Source organism: Danio aesculapii, chromosome 6 (assembly GCF_903798145.1).
Source record: "Danio aesculapii chromosome 6, fDanAes4.1, whole genome shotgun sequence".
Lineage (NCBI taxonomy): Eukaryota > Metazoa > Chordata > Actinopteri > Cypriniformes > Danionidae > Danio > Danio aesculapii.
Window position 1 is genome coordinate 34,420,308 of NC_079440.1, and position 14,272 is coordinate 34,434,579.

Below are 14,272 nucleotides of genomic sequence, written 5' to 3' on the forward strand. Positions count from 1 at the left end.
AAGCATCAACGCTGCCTAAAGCCAATATTTGCTTTGGAAAATTGTTCTTCTGCTCATTACGTAATTGTTTAATAGTTGATGTGCATGTAACGTTAATATTTCAAAGAACATTTTAAGATTTCGTTTTAGCCAAATATTCTACAAACTACAGAGATTTACTTATTTATTGCTGTAGATGCGCATTGTGATTAGGTTAATTAATTATTAATGCTAATAAAATGCATATGGTTATTCGCTTGCGTTTTAGAGCCGGTTTTTGTAGAATGATGAAGGGTTTTGTCAGCAGCTTAAAATGGAAAAGACCATATATCTCGAGTCAGTGCGCACTGAAAGACATCGTGGATGATATCGCCCAAAAGGAGATCAAATTCGTCCTCTCTGTGATCTTTTGAAGCTCCATAAATCCGGCTTTATACCTTCGCAGTTTGTTAATGAAATGTACATTTAAGCACACATGCACGGCTTAACCCGACAAAACCTTTTAGAATAATAAGCTAACTCTTTCCAGCATGAACCTATTAGGAGACGGAGGCATAGCAGGTGACGGCGCGGATACAGTGGCTGAATGTGATTACCCAGCAAGGTCAGAAACAAATAGCTCACAAATAGCAAAGCAGGATCGAATTTATGCCTAATTAAATCGCTGAAATAAAAGAGATAGAAAGGAAAATTGAAGGGCGTAATGGGAAATGTGTCCATTCAGGAAAAGGGGGATTCGCAGAGCAGGGGAGGAAAGGATGCTAACCTAGATGGAAACTGAACTTGAACTGAGAGGATTGCTTGCATTAATGCAACTGTATTTGAAGGGTATATTAATGCTGCAGTTAAATTGTGTGCGCAATACATGAATAAAAACGACATGGCAAGATCTTAATAATTCTTTAGTCAATATTGCTTAAACTTAATGAATGTTTTTTTCTAAGCTGCTGTTGTCTTTTTATTATTTTTCTAAATGATGTTTGATTTTGACATGCTGCCCGACATCAAATTATACTGTTTAGTTGAAAACCTATGCTTTAATAAAATAAAAATCTAAATGCACCAAAATATTGCCGGTTGTTCTCGAATGTATTTGTATACGTGGCTTATCTTTTATAAAACTGGTTGTTTAATTTTATTATATATTATGCAAGCACATTTGGGGGCAAGCTTGTACAACTGTAATAAATTAATGGCTTTGTTAGCGCGCTTTTAATTACGCTTATTGTGCCAATTATTTTACATCAACTCCGCATTATCAGCATGTCAGATTTAATAAAAAGGAGCCATTTGCAGGAAAACTGTTCTTCTCATCTAGAGAGGGAAGTGTCCACGTCATACTCTGGTTAAAAAATGACTTTTCATTTAAATGCAATCCTTAATTGGATTTTCTACGGTCGACACCGTGATTCCCCAAGGCTATACCCACCAGAAGGCAGGATCTCCCGTTTTTCTCTCTGAATTCACCATTTTCACCCTCTTGAAGAATCCACTCTATCAACCTGCAACTTTCTGTCAAACAATATGATCCAGCTCATTTTTAACAGTCCCCTTTGTAGTATCATCCTGCAGGCTCCCACCATTACAGCCAAACCGGGAAATCAGTGTTTTGCTCGGCAAATTCAGTTGAACATACCGTAATTCTGTAGGTATACAAAATAGTGTATGACATCCGCACGTCAAAATATAATCTACACAAAAATACAACGTTTAGTTGAAAAGAATGAACACGAATATAGGAGATTTTTAAGCAATTAAATCCTGAATGAATTTATCAGAACTTTAAAATATGTCCACCATGGTTTTGCATGTGAAAATTAACGTTACTGACAGTCTGTTGAAATGCAGCATTTTATTGTATTTTATTTATTGCTTTATTAGTTTGGTTTTGAGTGAAAAAATAAAGCCCTGCTAACCATTTTAGTATTAATTTAAAGTTAAATACAGTTTCTGAGCAGCACACAAAACACACAGTCCCATTAAATGTCTTTAATATAATTAAATGTCTTTATTTTAATTTATATGTATAGTCTAATAAATGATGATTGTCATGAAGATTGCCATTTTCTCTGGAAGTACAAAAAAACTGGCTGCACGTAAGTAACTGTGACAATTTTCCTAAACTATTTCCTCAATGGCTTAAACAATGAATTTGTTTTAGTGTGGCTAAATTGTATTAGTAGCTGTTAACACAATACTCAAACGTAATAAAACGGCAATGGCAAACTGCATTTCTGCTCGTTTTTTTTTTTTTTTGTTGTATAAAATGTGATAATCTATAATGCATTCTTAATATTGTTTTCTTGTATTTTAATTGGCAAATAAAAATTGTTTAATGTGGTTGTATTTAGCGCAAGATGTCGAGGATGGTTGCAAAAACGACACCTTCATCCAGATTAACATGCCAATGCGCGTAGTTAAGCATGTGTGATGTTACTCGGTTTGTACGTTTCTTTGTTATTCAGATGAAGACTGAAGTAGCACATTAGCACGACGAGAGGGTGTTATTTGGGGTTTGGCTTACTAGCATGAACTTCCTGCTTAACGCAATTTATTATTAAAACTACACCTTGTGCTTTCTGGAAAACGCAGATGTTAAATTTACATCTTAAACATTTACAACCATAATCAGAAGTAGCAGCATTTCAAATTTCTAACATATTTATCATATGGCAAAATAAAGCTGGCTTAATGTATTATTTGACCAAAAAGGTAAATTGTTTTGTCATGTAACAAAAGCATAAAATATTAGGCCAATTATGTGAAGTCTTTAGGTCAACAACTGTGAACTTGGAAGTTTTTTAATGATTTATTTGTTATACACGTGTTATGTTCCTGACCCGTCAGTCAGTGATGTTTTCCAGTAGTGTTACCTCGCTCACTTTACCCATTGCTGCTTTAGAGCTAATTACCTTTAATGTATGTTATCCAGGTTGGAATCTCAGGTTGAGAAAATCACCGCCACCACGTGAAATGGTCTCAGTTAGTGAGTGCGGTGTCACATGGGACCCTTCCAAGACATATTGATAACTATTGGGACCTCGGTTGTCCTATAATTTTGCGTGAGTAGTTCGATATAATTAGCTGTTAATCGAAGTTTTAGGTTAACGCATTTCTTCCGTCCCCGTTTTAATATTTTTGTCTAAGTAAGCAAATTTTTTACGTCAAATGCATACTGCAATATATATATATATATATCTCAGAATTTAAGAAAACCTTTACCATTTCTACTTGAGTTTGAATGAGTTCGAATTGGTTTTATTCTGCGTCGATTGAATTCAAATTAGTCTAAAAACGCAGTGAACTTATCACTGATGACTGTCCATGACATTACTTTGATTATAGGTTTTTCAATGAGATTAAACTCAAATTTTCAATTTATTTGTATTTCTTTTACTTATACAATGCAGCCATAGAGACCCTAACAAATAAAAATAAATAAAAATTGGAAGCTTTTAAATTATTTTTATTTCATTATTTTAACAATCATAAAACTTACTACAATTGTTTCCACACTGATATTCTTTAATAATTCAAACGGCAAGCCATGACTGCATCATGCTTTCTTTATCCAGATTGGTGAACAGCTATTGCAAACCGCAGCGTTGTTGTGTATTATGATGTTCACTGAACGCTGTGTGTCCAGCACGAATAAACGTCTAGAGTCAATGCAATCAATGGCTTCAATTCATTAGGTCTGCTCAAGTGTATCTCTTAGGTGGGCTATGGCCCTTGTCATTAGCTAATAATTCATCCATTTGAGAGTCTCACAACTTCTTCTCTTCAACAAATGCCTCCGGCTATAAACACTAATGAAATATCTTTGGCTAATTTGATTTTACTGGTATACTTGCAGTTATGGTTGAACTTTCCCACGAGATGGGCTGATTGAAGGGTCTCAGATCCTATAACGGAAGGGGGAAAACATTCAGAGCATTTCCATAATTACCCAATTGGCAGCCTAATGACCTTCCAGAACAATAAAAAGATCTCTTGTTAATTCCATCTTTCATGCTGACATTCACTAGATTTTTATCTTATATGTTGAAGTTCACAAGATAACAAGTGTACTCTCTTATTTTTTTCCTCACCAGAGAGCGGTCCATTCAATTATCCCCTGCACAACTCTTGTCAGCAAATGAAAGAGATTTGCTTGTCGCCCTCATCACAAAGTTGGATAATTTATAGCCTTCTTGGGTTATAAAGATGGGGTTTCGAGCATTTTGAATGGTGAGACAGAAATGAAGTGCAGAATAATTAAAAAGATCACAAGTCGCCTGCGAATGTAATTATGACTGGCTCGCAAAGGGTCTGCGTTGAAACGAGGACGTGCTTTATGTTCTTTGTCATGTATATGACGCATATTTATACGTTTAGTGCTTTTGAGATTAAGGATCACGTTTATTTTTTATATATTCATATCCAAATATTCGAATGTGTGAGGACCTATCGATAGCAAACGATTTGCTCTTAAATCTAAATACCTGCGTATTATTGTTTTCATGCGTGGTTCATGACTGTCTGTATTAAATGTATTAACTGAAAGATGTGTTTTTCTTTCCATCCAGTCAGTCTACATGCAATGAAACGCAACCGTTGTAATTTTCCTTGAAAAACGCTATACATGAGTTGTTGATTGACTATGCGTTTACAGACTGTCTTCCATAAGACGCTCCTAATGATCTTGTGTGGCATTATTTGATACACTGTAAACCATTCATCCATTGAGAAGAGTATATTATAAAGATCAACAATGAAAACAATGTGCTGTGTATATATTTTCTGCACACACAAAATTTATTTGACAACAATTGACATGTGTTTTTAGATTAAGTGCAATGATTATGACAATTGTTAATATTATTTGTTGGATGATATTGTGATTAAATGATAGTGAGGAATGAACTGTGCAATTAACCGCATTAACCTTCATAAATTAAGGTAATTGCAGGTTTTGTCTTTGTTTTCAGTTTTAGTGGCCTATATGTCACCCTGGACAACAAATCCAGCATTGATCAAAATGATTGATAATTCATTTAAAAATCATCAGGATATTAAGCAATGGACGTAATGGACATGTTCTATTAAAATATTTGTACATTCCCTAGTGTAATTTATATATCTATTCCAAAAATTGACACTGTAGACTGGTTTTGTGGTACAGTCACATCAGTTCACTTTATAGCAAGTGTAAAATTCAAAGATGTATTTTCATCTAACAGACATCCTTATGATTGTTCCCAACACCTTCAGTTTGTGTATTCGATTGGAAAACTTGAGAAAAATCATCCACATTTTGTTCTTGATCTACACACGTTTATTTGTCTCTCCATAGGTGAGATGTATTTTATACTGTTAAAAATGCTATTACAGTATATTGCTTTACCCTAACCCCTAACCTCAACCCTGACAGCAAACCTATGGCAAGTTTTGAATTTGCTCACACACATATATAAGTTGTTATAGGCATTTACCTCATGGACCATTAATTACACCGCTCATTTACTTTATGCCATCTGTTGGTCAAAAATGGAAAAATAATATATATTATACAAAACAATTTTAAGACTTTAGTTAAAAGTCTTTCTGGTGTTATGTTTGCAGATGAAGACATTTCATTGGGCAGGGTTCTAGTTTAATTCTGCACCCATTTCTTGTAAACACTTGCCTCTCAAAGCAACTTTTACTCCACTTTCAAGCCTCAGTATGAAAAAAAAGTCTTGTGGTGTAACTTTGTGAATGGCTGCTAATGGCCATGTGCAGTGTTTTTCATGTTGTTCCCAGTTGAGTGGTCTTCTATTAAGTGCAGGAACTTGTAGGGAATCAGGCTATTTGTATTATTTAAACACATAATAAAATCATCAAAGCACTGTGGCAAATTGTCATTTGGCAGTCAAGAAACTTGCCCTGGAATCCCGCGGCTCTCAATAGCCCAGCAAAGGACTTGCTAAATGACTAATGGGACCATGTGACTTGACTTGAGAAGGCCCTCAGAACAGCAAATTTAATTATCATGTTAGAATTCTGCATGAAAACAATCTATACTAGAAATTAGAACTATTCCTGTCAGATGACTTGCATCTGCGAGTAATTCTATTTGGAACAACTGATCCCCTTCTTTGAATGTTATCAAATGTTTACAAAGTGCTTAATCTGGTAAATGCAATCAGTGAGGCCTGCAGTAATTGTGTGCCGGCGTCAGCACCCAGGATTCACCGCTCCGATGCCTTGATCTTTATGAAAGGCACAAAAATACAGATCAATACATGTGTGGATGGGGACATCTGGCTTTCAGAAATAAAAAAAAAATGTTTTTCTCTCTCTCTCTGTATTATTTATAATAGTTCTATACTATTATAAATAAAGGTTTCAAATGGGGGATTTGCCTTATTTACCCCCCCCCCCCCCCCCCCCCCCCCCCGCCCACCCAAAAAATAAATAAATAAAACAAAAAACACACAGTTGAAAGAAATGTAAAAAGACTTACAATAATAATAATGATAATAATAATAATAAAGGATTTATTCGTGTATGTATTTATTTCAAGTTCCGAGAATGTTTCCCAATGAAAATGTTGGTGGCAATAAATAATCTTTATTTTATGTGTATTTATTTCCGAAGTAGCTTATGTGCTTATCTTCTGTGTGTATTTTCATTTTTATTTTTTTTAGCATCATCACATTACTTTTTTCACCCACAGGTGAGTGCTGTTTCCTGCCTGCTTGAAAATAATGGATGCGCCACAGAGTACCACAATGTACCATTAAAGGTACATTAAAAACATCTATTTATGATTTATTGCCACACTGTAAAATATTTTATCTTAAATATACAGTAAATTACTGTTTAATAATTGCAGTACTTTCACAGTAAGGTACTGTATGTAAATCAGGATGTCTGCAGGCTCTTAAAAAGTCTTAAATCTCAAAAACTAAATTTTAGGCCTTAAAAAGTCTTAAATTCACTGAAATATTGTGTTGTAGGTCTTAAATCTTATTTTAACAGTTTTTAATTTTCCTTTGTTCATTTATAGCTACCCAACCCAATCTAGCCAACACCCAATCACCAAAGATCCATCTCAATGAAACTTTAATTTTCAACTCTATTTACCATGATTTATTTATTTTCCTTACAATAACATTTGTTTAAAAGTTCTCCCTGTATGTACTGCTGAGCATACTGACCTGACCTCTCTCTCTATATATTAATGATTAAATTATCGTTATTATTATTATTGTATTATTAAATGTACTCAATTATAATAAATTTTTGAAAAAGTTGGAAAAGATTTTTCAGTTGCCGTAATATTTTTAAAAATCCATAGCGTTTAGCCCTGTATAAGTCTAAAATTTCATTCATAATGTTCTTAAAATGTCTTAAAAAGTCTTAAATGTAACTTGGTGAAACCTGCAGAAACCCTGGTAAATTCACAGTAAATTACTGTGAGGTACAGTACTTCATAATAACAATAATTCTGTAAAGATTTTTAAATATCAAAAAAGTGCCTGTACTAGCATAAAAGTTCATGTGTATTCATTTCTATGTTGAATAAAATATTAATAGTGTTTGAATTCCTATAACTAATGTGCAAAAGATAAAACCATTTTTACAGTAATTTGCTGTGATTATGATGCCAGCCTTAATTTCACAACAAAATTCTAAATACTAAAATTTAACAGTTAAATTATGTAAAGTGACACTAATGTAATTTACTGTGAAAAACTACAGTAACATGTTGTGAAATTCTGGGAATTTATTACAGTGCAGAAGGATTCCGATGATCCATGAAAACTAAAAATGCTCTGTTATGCACATCAGGCCAGTAGTTGGCGTTGTAACTTAGTAAAGAAACCCTGCAAATATGCACACACACTGTCCTGTAGCCTACAAATGTTGTTTTTATCAAATCAGTCATATCCCCATATATATATACATATACCCATAAACTGCACATGAAATGTATATGTACAGTATATCTTTGTTTACACAAGACAAAAATGCAGTTGTTTTCCCAAGGTTTTTTTTTTTTTTTTTTTTGCAATGCATTTTGCCATTGCTGTTTAAATTAAAGGCTAAAGTGTAAAAAAAAATGGTGTCATGTAGAGCATCAGTATGTGTGTTCCAGATTGTACCATTTTAAAATCCTTAAGGTGTCCTTTTGTACTTTTCTACCTTTATTGTGATGTCTGCCATTTTTTTTTTTTTGGTCTTCTTAATTTTTGCTGCACAAGGTTTTCCTTCTTCTCCCACTGTTGCTCTTCTTTATCACCCTGCCTTGGGGCAACAGTGTATAGTGCCCCCCTTCTGCTGCCACTTTAGTCTGTGAAAACCACATATTAAATTTGCCTGGCACAAGTCACTTCATTTAGCGCTCAGCTAAATTCCTCACTGGGCCATTCATCCATGTACAAAGTATGGACACACATCTCACACAAAGAAAGCTAGTGAAGCATAATATTGAGGAAGTTACATACATTTCAGTCTTTGTTGGCGGTGTCATGCTGTTTTGTTCCACTTAATTTAGTGACTTATAGAAAAGGGGGTGGTATGGTTCTGCTGTGTTGTCATACTTAAGCGTAGAATGGAAGCAGTTGTTAGGAATACTGTCTAAATGGCCTTCTCTTGATATATGTGCCGGATGTGTTTTTTTTTTTCTTGTTTCTTAGTGCTTGATGCCTCATGCATCACTGGTGACCTCATAAACTCCTTATGCTATTAGCTTCGGAATTATCAATAGAATTTATGGTATGTTTCTGGCATAATCTATGCAAATTCTTCTCCTTCGCAATTTTTTTGTTGTTGTTATTTTTGGCTTTATTATGAGAGTAAGCTATAGAAAGCAAAGTCGTAGAGAGGAGAACTCAAACTTTGAAAAAAAATATGACAATTTTATGACAACAAATATTTTGTTACTTTAACTAAATCTTTTAAGTTATACAAAGCTTAACTTAATATTTTTATTCAGTTTGATTGATGTATGTTGTTCCCATGGCTTGCAGCTGGAAGGGCATCCGCTGCATAAAACATATCCTGGATAAGTTGACGATTCATTTCGCTGTGGTGACCCCAGATTAATAGGGGACTAGGCCGAAAAGAAAATGAATGAATGATGTTGAAGTTGAGATAACTACAAAAGTTAAGTTGATTCAACTAAACAAATTGAAGGCAGCTAGAATTATTTTTACAATGCTGCTGTCGGTGATGACTGCTTTGTTTTTTGTTTTTTTAAGTTTTGTGTTAAGCCAAGCCAATTTTACTGCAATTCATATCTTTTTACATTAGTGACTAATTCATATTTACTAGTACGATCTCATTCGTTCATTTTAATAAATGACAGTTTAGGAGTGGGGTGTGGGCAGCCTGATCTCACAAGGAATTATTTTTACGAATTCGTACAAAAATGTACCATTTTTAAAAGGAGGCATGGCACCCAACCCCACCCTTAAACCCAACAGTCATTGGGGGATAAGCAAATCGCATTAAATTGTATGAATAAGACCGTGCAATTTCATATGAATTAGCCACAAAATGAAAAAGTTGCGTTGGTTTGGGGCACGCCTGCTTTTAAAAATGTTACATTTTCAATCAAAATAACTTTTATGAATTCATATGAATCAACTACTTTTCTGACAAAACGTAAAATGTTTACGTTTCCTCATAAGATCGGGCTGGTGAAACTGATCATTTCCAGCCTGATCTCACGAGAAAACGTTTTGTGGCTAATTCGTACAAATTCATAGGAGTTAAGTCGTACGAAATTGTACGATTTCAAAAAAGAGGCGTGGCACCTATCCCCACCCCTATACCCAACCGTCATTGGGGGATGAGCAAATCGTACTAAACTGTACAAATTAGATCGTACGAATTCATACGAATTAGCCACTAAATCAAAAAGTTACGAATTGCTGTGAGATTGTGTTGTTTTTTTAGAACACTAAAATATTTTCAAGTTAATTTGTTACCACAAATGCGTGTGTGTGTGTGTGTGTGTGTGTGTGTGTGTGTGTGTGTGTGTGTGTGTGTGTGTGTGTGTGTGTGTGTGTGTGTGTGTGTGTGTGTGTGTGTGTGTGTGTGTGTGTGTGTGTGTGTGTGTGTTTCTTTTAATTATTAGAACTTAAGAGTAAAGAATAAATCAATTCTCAGAGTTGCTCGTATAAACATTATATTAACTCAAATCTTTGTGATTAAATTGTAATTATCAACTGACTAGCATGTGCTAATTTCATTACACTTAATAGGCAATCTTAATTTCTTTTCAGATCATCCTCAACCTAACCACAGACTCCACTCTTCTCCGCAATGGTAACTCTACAAAACTTCTCATTATACAGTCTGACACTATGCATGCTGGGAACTAGAAATCTGACACGTTTTATGTATGCAACTGTAATGTACTTTCACTCACCGACCACTTAATTAGGTACAAGTGCTCATTAATGCAAAATTGTAATCAGCCAATCACATGGCATCCCAAAAAGAGAAATTCTGTGGGTGCAAATGCCTTGTTGATACCAGACGTCAGAGGAGAATGGCCAGACTGGTTTGAGCTGATAGAAAGGCAACAGTAACTCAAATAACCACTCATTACAACCGAGGTATGCAGAAGAACATCTTTGAACGCACAACACGTTGAACCTTGAGGTGGATGGGCTACAGCAGCAGAAGACCACATCAGGTGCCACTCCTGTCAGCTAAGAACAGGAAACTGAGGTTACAATTCACACAGGCTCACCAAAATTGGACAATAGAAGATTTATAAAAATCATTGCCTGGTCTGATGAGTCTCGATTTCTGCTGCGACATTCAGATGGTAGGGTCAGAATTTGGTCTCAACAACATGAAAGCATGGATCCATCCTGCCTTGTATCAACAGTTCAGGCTGGTGGTGGTATTTTCTTTGTACGCTTTGGGCCCATTAGTACTTTTCGAGCATCATGTCAACACCACAGCCTACCTGAGTATTGTTGCTGACCATGTCTATCTTTTTGTGACCACAGTGTACAAATCTTCTTATGGCTACTTCCAGCTGGAATTAAAGTGCAAATCATCTCAGCTTGGTTTCTTGAACATGACAATGAGTTCACTGTACTCAAATGGCCTCCACAGTCACCAGTTCTCAATCCAATAAAGCATCTTTGGGATGTGGTGGAATGGGAGATTTGCATCATGGATGTGCAGCCGACAAATCTGCAGCAACTGTGTGATGCTATCATGTCAATATGGACCAAAATCTCTGAGGAATATTTCTAGTACCTTGTTGAATCTATGCCACGAAGGATTAAGGAAGTTCTGAAGGCAAAAGGGGGTCCAACCCGGTCCTAGTAAGGTGTACCTAATAAAGTGCCCTATGAGAGTATATTTTGGTTAAGTAAACTAAGTGAAACTGTTCAGTTTTACAAATGACAAGTTTTCAACATTGTAAAGAAACAATTGTCACATATTAAAGAAATTATTTAATTCGCCATTATTCGTAAGAAACAAAGCCATTGAAATTCATTCAAGTCTGTGACATTAGCCAAATAACTAACGGCTAATGCCAATGCAGTAGCATGCTAGGAAGGAAATCACAGTGTTTATTTTTATAGATGTCAATGGAGTAGAGGCATCACTATGCTGATTAAAATCTTAAGAAATTGCTAAATAAGAAAAACTCATTGCCTCTTCACTAATCATTAACATATTACCTTAAATATGTACAATAAATATGTATCGCACAAGAAAAATGCACAGCTAATATGTAGTATTTAATAAAAGGCATTGCATAGTAGAATGATAATTGTATATTGTCTAACTATGTTTTCTTTTTTCTCTCCCAATTATGTGTCTATGACCTTGTCTTTATGATATTGATGTGTTTATTGTGATGGAAAAAAATGTAAAATAAAATATACCGTTTTTATTAAATATTTATGTAAATGTTTTTTTAATTAAATGTCTATGCGTAATGAAAAAAGAGTGTTCTCTCTATGAATTTCAGGTTTCAACAAATATATTAGGGTTGAATTAAAATTATTTCTGATCACATGTATACCACTAACAAAAAATGATCCTGTGATAAATGTAAATTTAAAAATGCAGCACCTTTCTTTTAAAAATGTGTATGCAATGTGAGGATTTGCAGGACATGTGCTGTCAAACTGGTGGAGATCTTTTCCTAATTTGCTGGCATTTTTTGTAATTGCCTGTTTTTTTTTTTTTAAATTGCAGCACGTTAAGCTCTCTCGGCCACTGACAAAAGTGTTCACAGAGCCTTGTATGATCACCACCATGATAAACCACCGAAGACAATGTTTTTGGTTGCTTTTCTGGACTTCGTTTCGTGATCGTTTCTGTCATTGGGATTGAGAGAGCTCACCGATTTCATCTAAAATATCCTAATATGTGTTTAGAAAATTAATAAATGTCTCAGGGTATTGGAATGATTTGAGGGTAAGTAATTTAATGACCTTTATTTCCTAAGAGAAATAGTAATATAATCAAGCTATTTAAGGAAAACTAATGTTGAAAATAGTGTTGTGTTTCTTCATAAATTGACTTTGTAATGTTTTGTTTCTGATATAATGTTACATATACTATACTGTAAGCATTTATTAAAATAGAAAAGTACCACTTAACCATGTGAATAAGGGAAGGCAGTATTGCACACGTGTTTATTGTAAGCATCACTGAGTCAAGCTCATTAGCAGAGTGTGAAAAAACAGCAACAGAGGTGTCATTGTTTCTCACCAAACCGTGTCACCAGTTGGGTTTGATGCTGAGACTTTTCACAATTCCCTTGCAACTATATTTAGCAAATTTCATGGCTTGAACATCTGCATTTGCCCCTTTAAATAAAGAAGCAGGAAAGAAGCATCTTCTGTTTTGAAGTGCATCAACCCACATCTCTGGGGAAAAACAAATTAAACATGGGTATGAAGTCAATGTTTCATAAAGACTCAGACTTAGAACAAAATCTTGTTTATGTATTACTTTGAATACTCTTTATGGGCATAGTTCTCTTAATATAAATAAATGCTTAAATTTGCTCACTCTTACGTTTTTTTATTCTCAGTCCTGAACACAAAACAAGATATTTTGATGAATTTTGAAAGCTCGTAGGCACTAAGACCTATGGATACCAGTTTCCACCATTCCTTTATATATATATATATATATATATATATATATATATATATATATATATATATATATATATATATATATATATATATATATATATATATATATATATATATACACACACACATATATATACACATACATGTGTATATATATATATATATATATATATATATATATATATATATATATATATATATATATATATATATATATATACACACATATACATATATGTATATATGTATTAGCTGTATACATATATGCATATATATATATATATATATATATATATATATATATATATATATATATATATATATATATATATATATATACATATATGTATATATATATATATATACACACACATATACATACATATATGTATATACATTTATGTGTGTATATGTGTATATATATATATATATATATATATATATATATATATATATATATATATATATATATATATATATATATATATATATATATATCCATAGCTTAAATGAGCTAATAATTTTGACCTTAAAATGGCTTTTAAAAAATTTAAAACTGCTTTTATTCTTGCCGAATATTATCAGACATACTGTTAAAATTTCCTTGCTCTGTTAAACAACATTTGGGAAATATTATTAAAAAAAAATCAAAGAGGGGCTAATAATTCTGACTTTAACTGTATATATAATAATTATTATTATTATTATTTGTGTTCAAAAGAAGAAAGAATCTCTCACAGATTTGGAAGGAGAGAAGGTTAAATGATGACAGAATTTTAATGTTGGGGTAAACTATCCGTATAAAGACTTTGCTTTACTTAACCCAATTGTGCTGTTGAAAACTTAAGAATATTTGTATGCACTTTGAATACATTATCAGATCTGTCAGTGATGTTTGTGTTTCTTCATGGAAGTTGCCGCACCTCTTTATTCCATATTTCCATGCCCCTTACTCACCCTCACATGGGCCTGACATTGAGCTCTAGTTTCACATTAAAATTAGGATGAGATCAGAAAACAAGTTACAGTGGTTCCTATACCACGAATAGCAAACCTGGAACACAAATATTCATGAACAGCATCTCAGACGACTGCAGGCATTAAACTGACATAAACCCGAGTAGTCTATGAATAGTTTTATAATATTATATACAGTTGAAGTCAGAATTATTAGC

At 33.6% G+C, this 14,272-nt stretch overlaps 1 long non-coding RNA gene across 1 annotated transcript; it reads left to right on the plus strand.

Annotated features, from left to right (window-relative positions):
- Positions 1-3,271: 3,271 nt before the first annotated feature.
- LOC130230807 (uncharacterized) lies at positions 3,272-12,962 on the plus strand. The gene is made up of 4 exons (XR_008837982.1): positions 3,272-4,209; positions 6,680-6,748; positions 10,239-10,281; positions 12,187-12,962. It is a non-coding gene; the product is annotated as an uncharacterized LOC130230807 (long non-coding RNA).
- Positions 12,963-14,272: the final 1,310 nt, after the last annotated feature.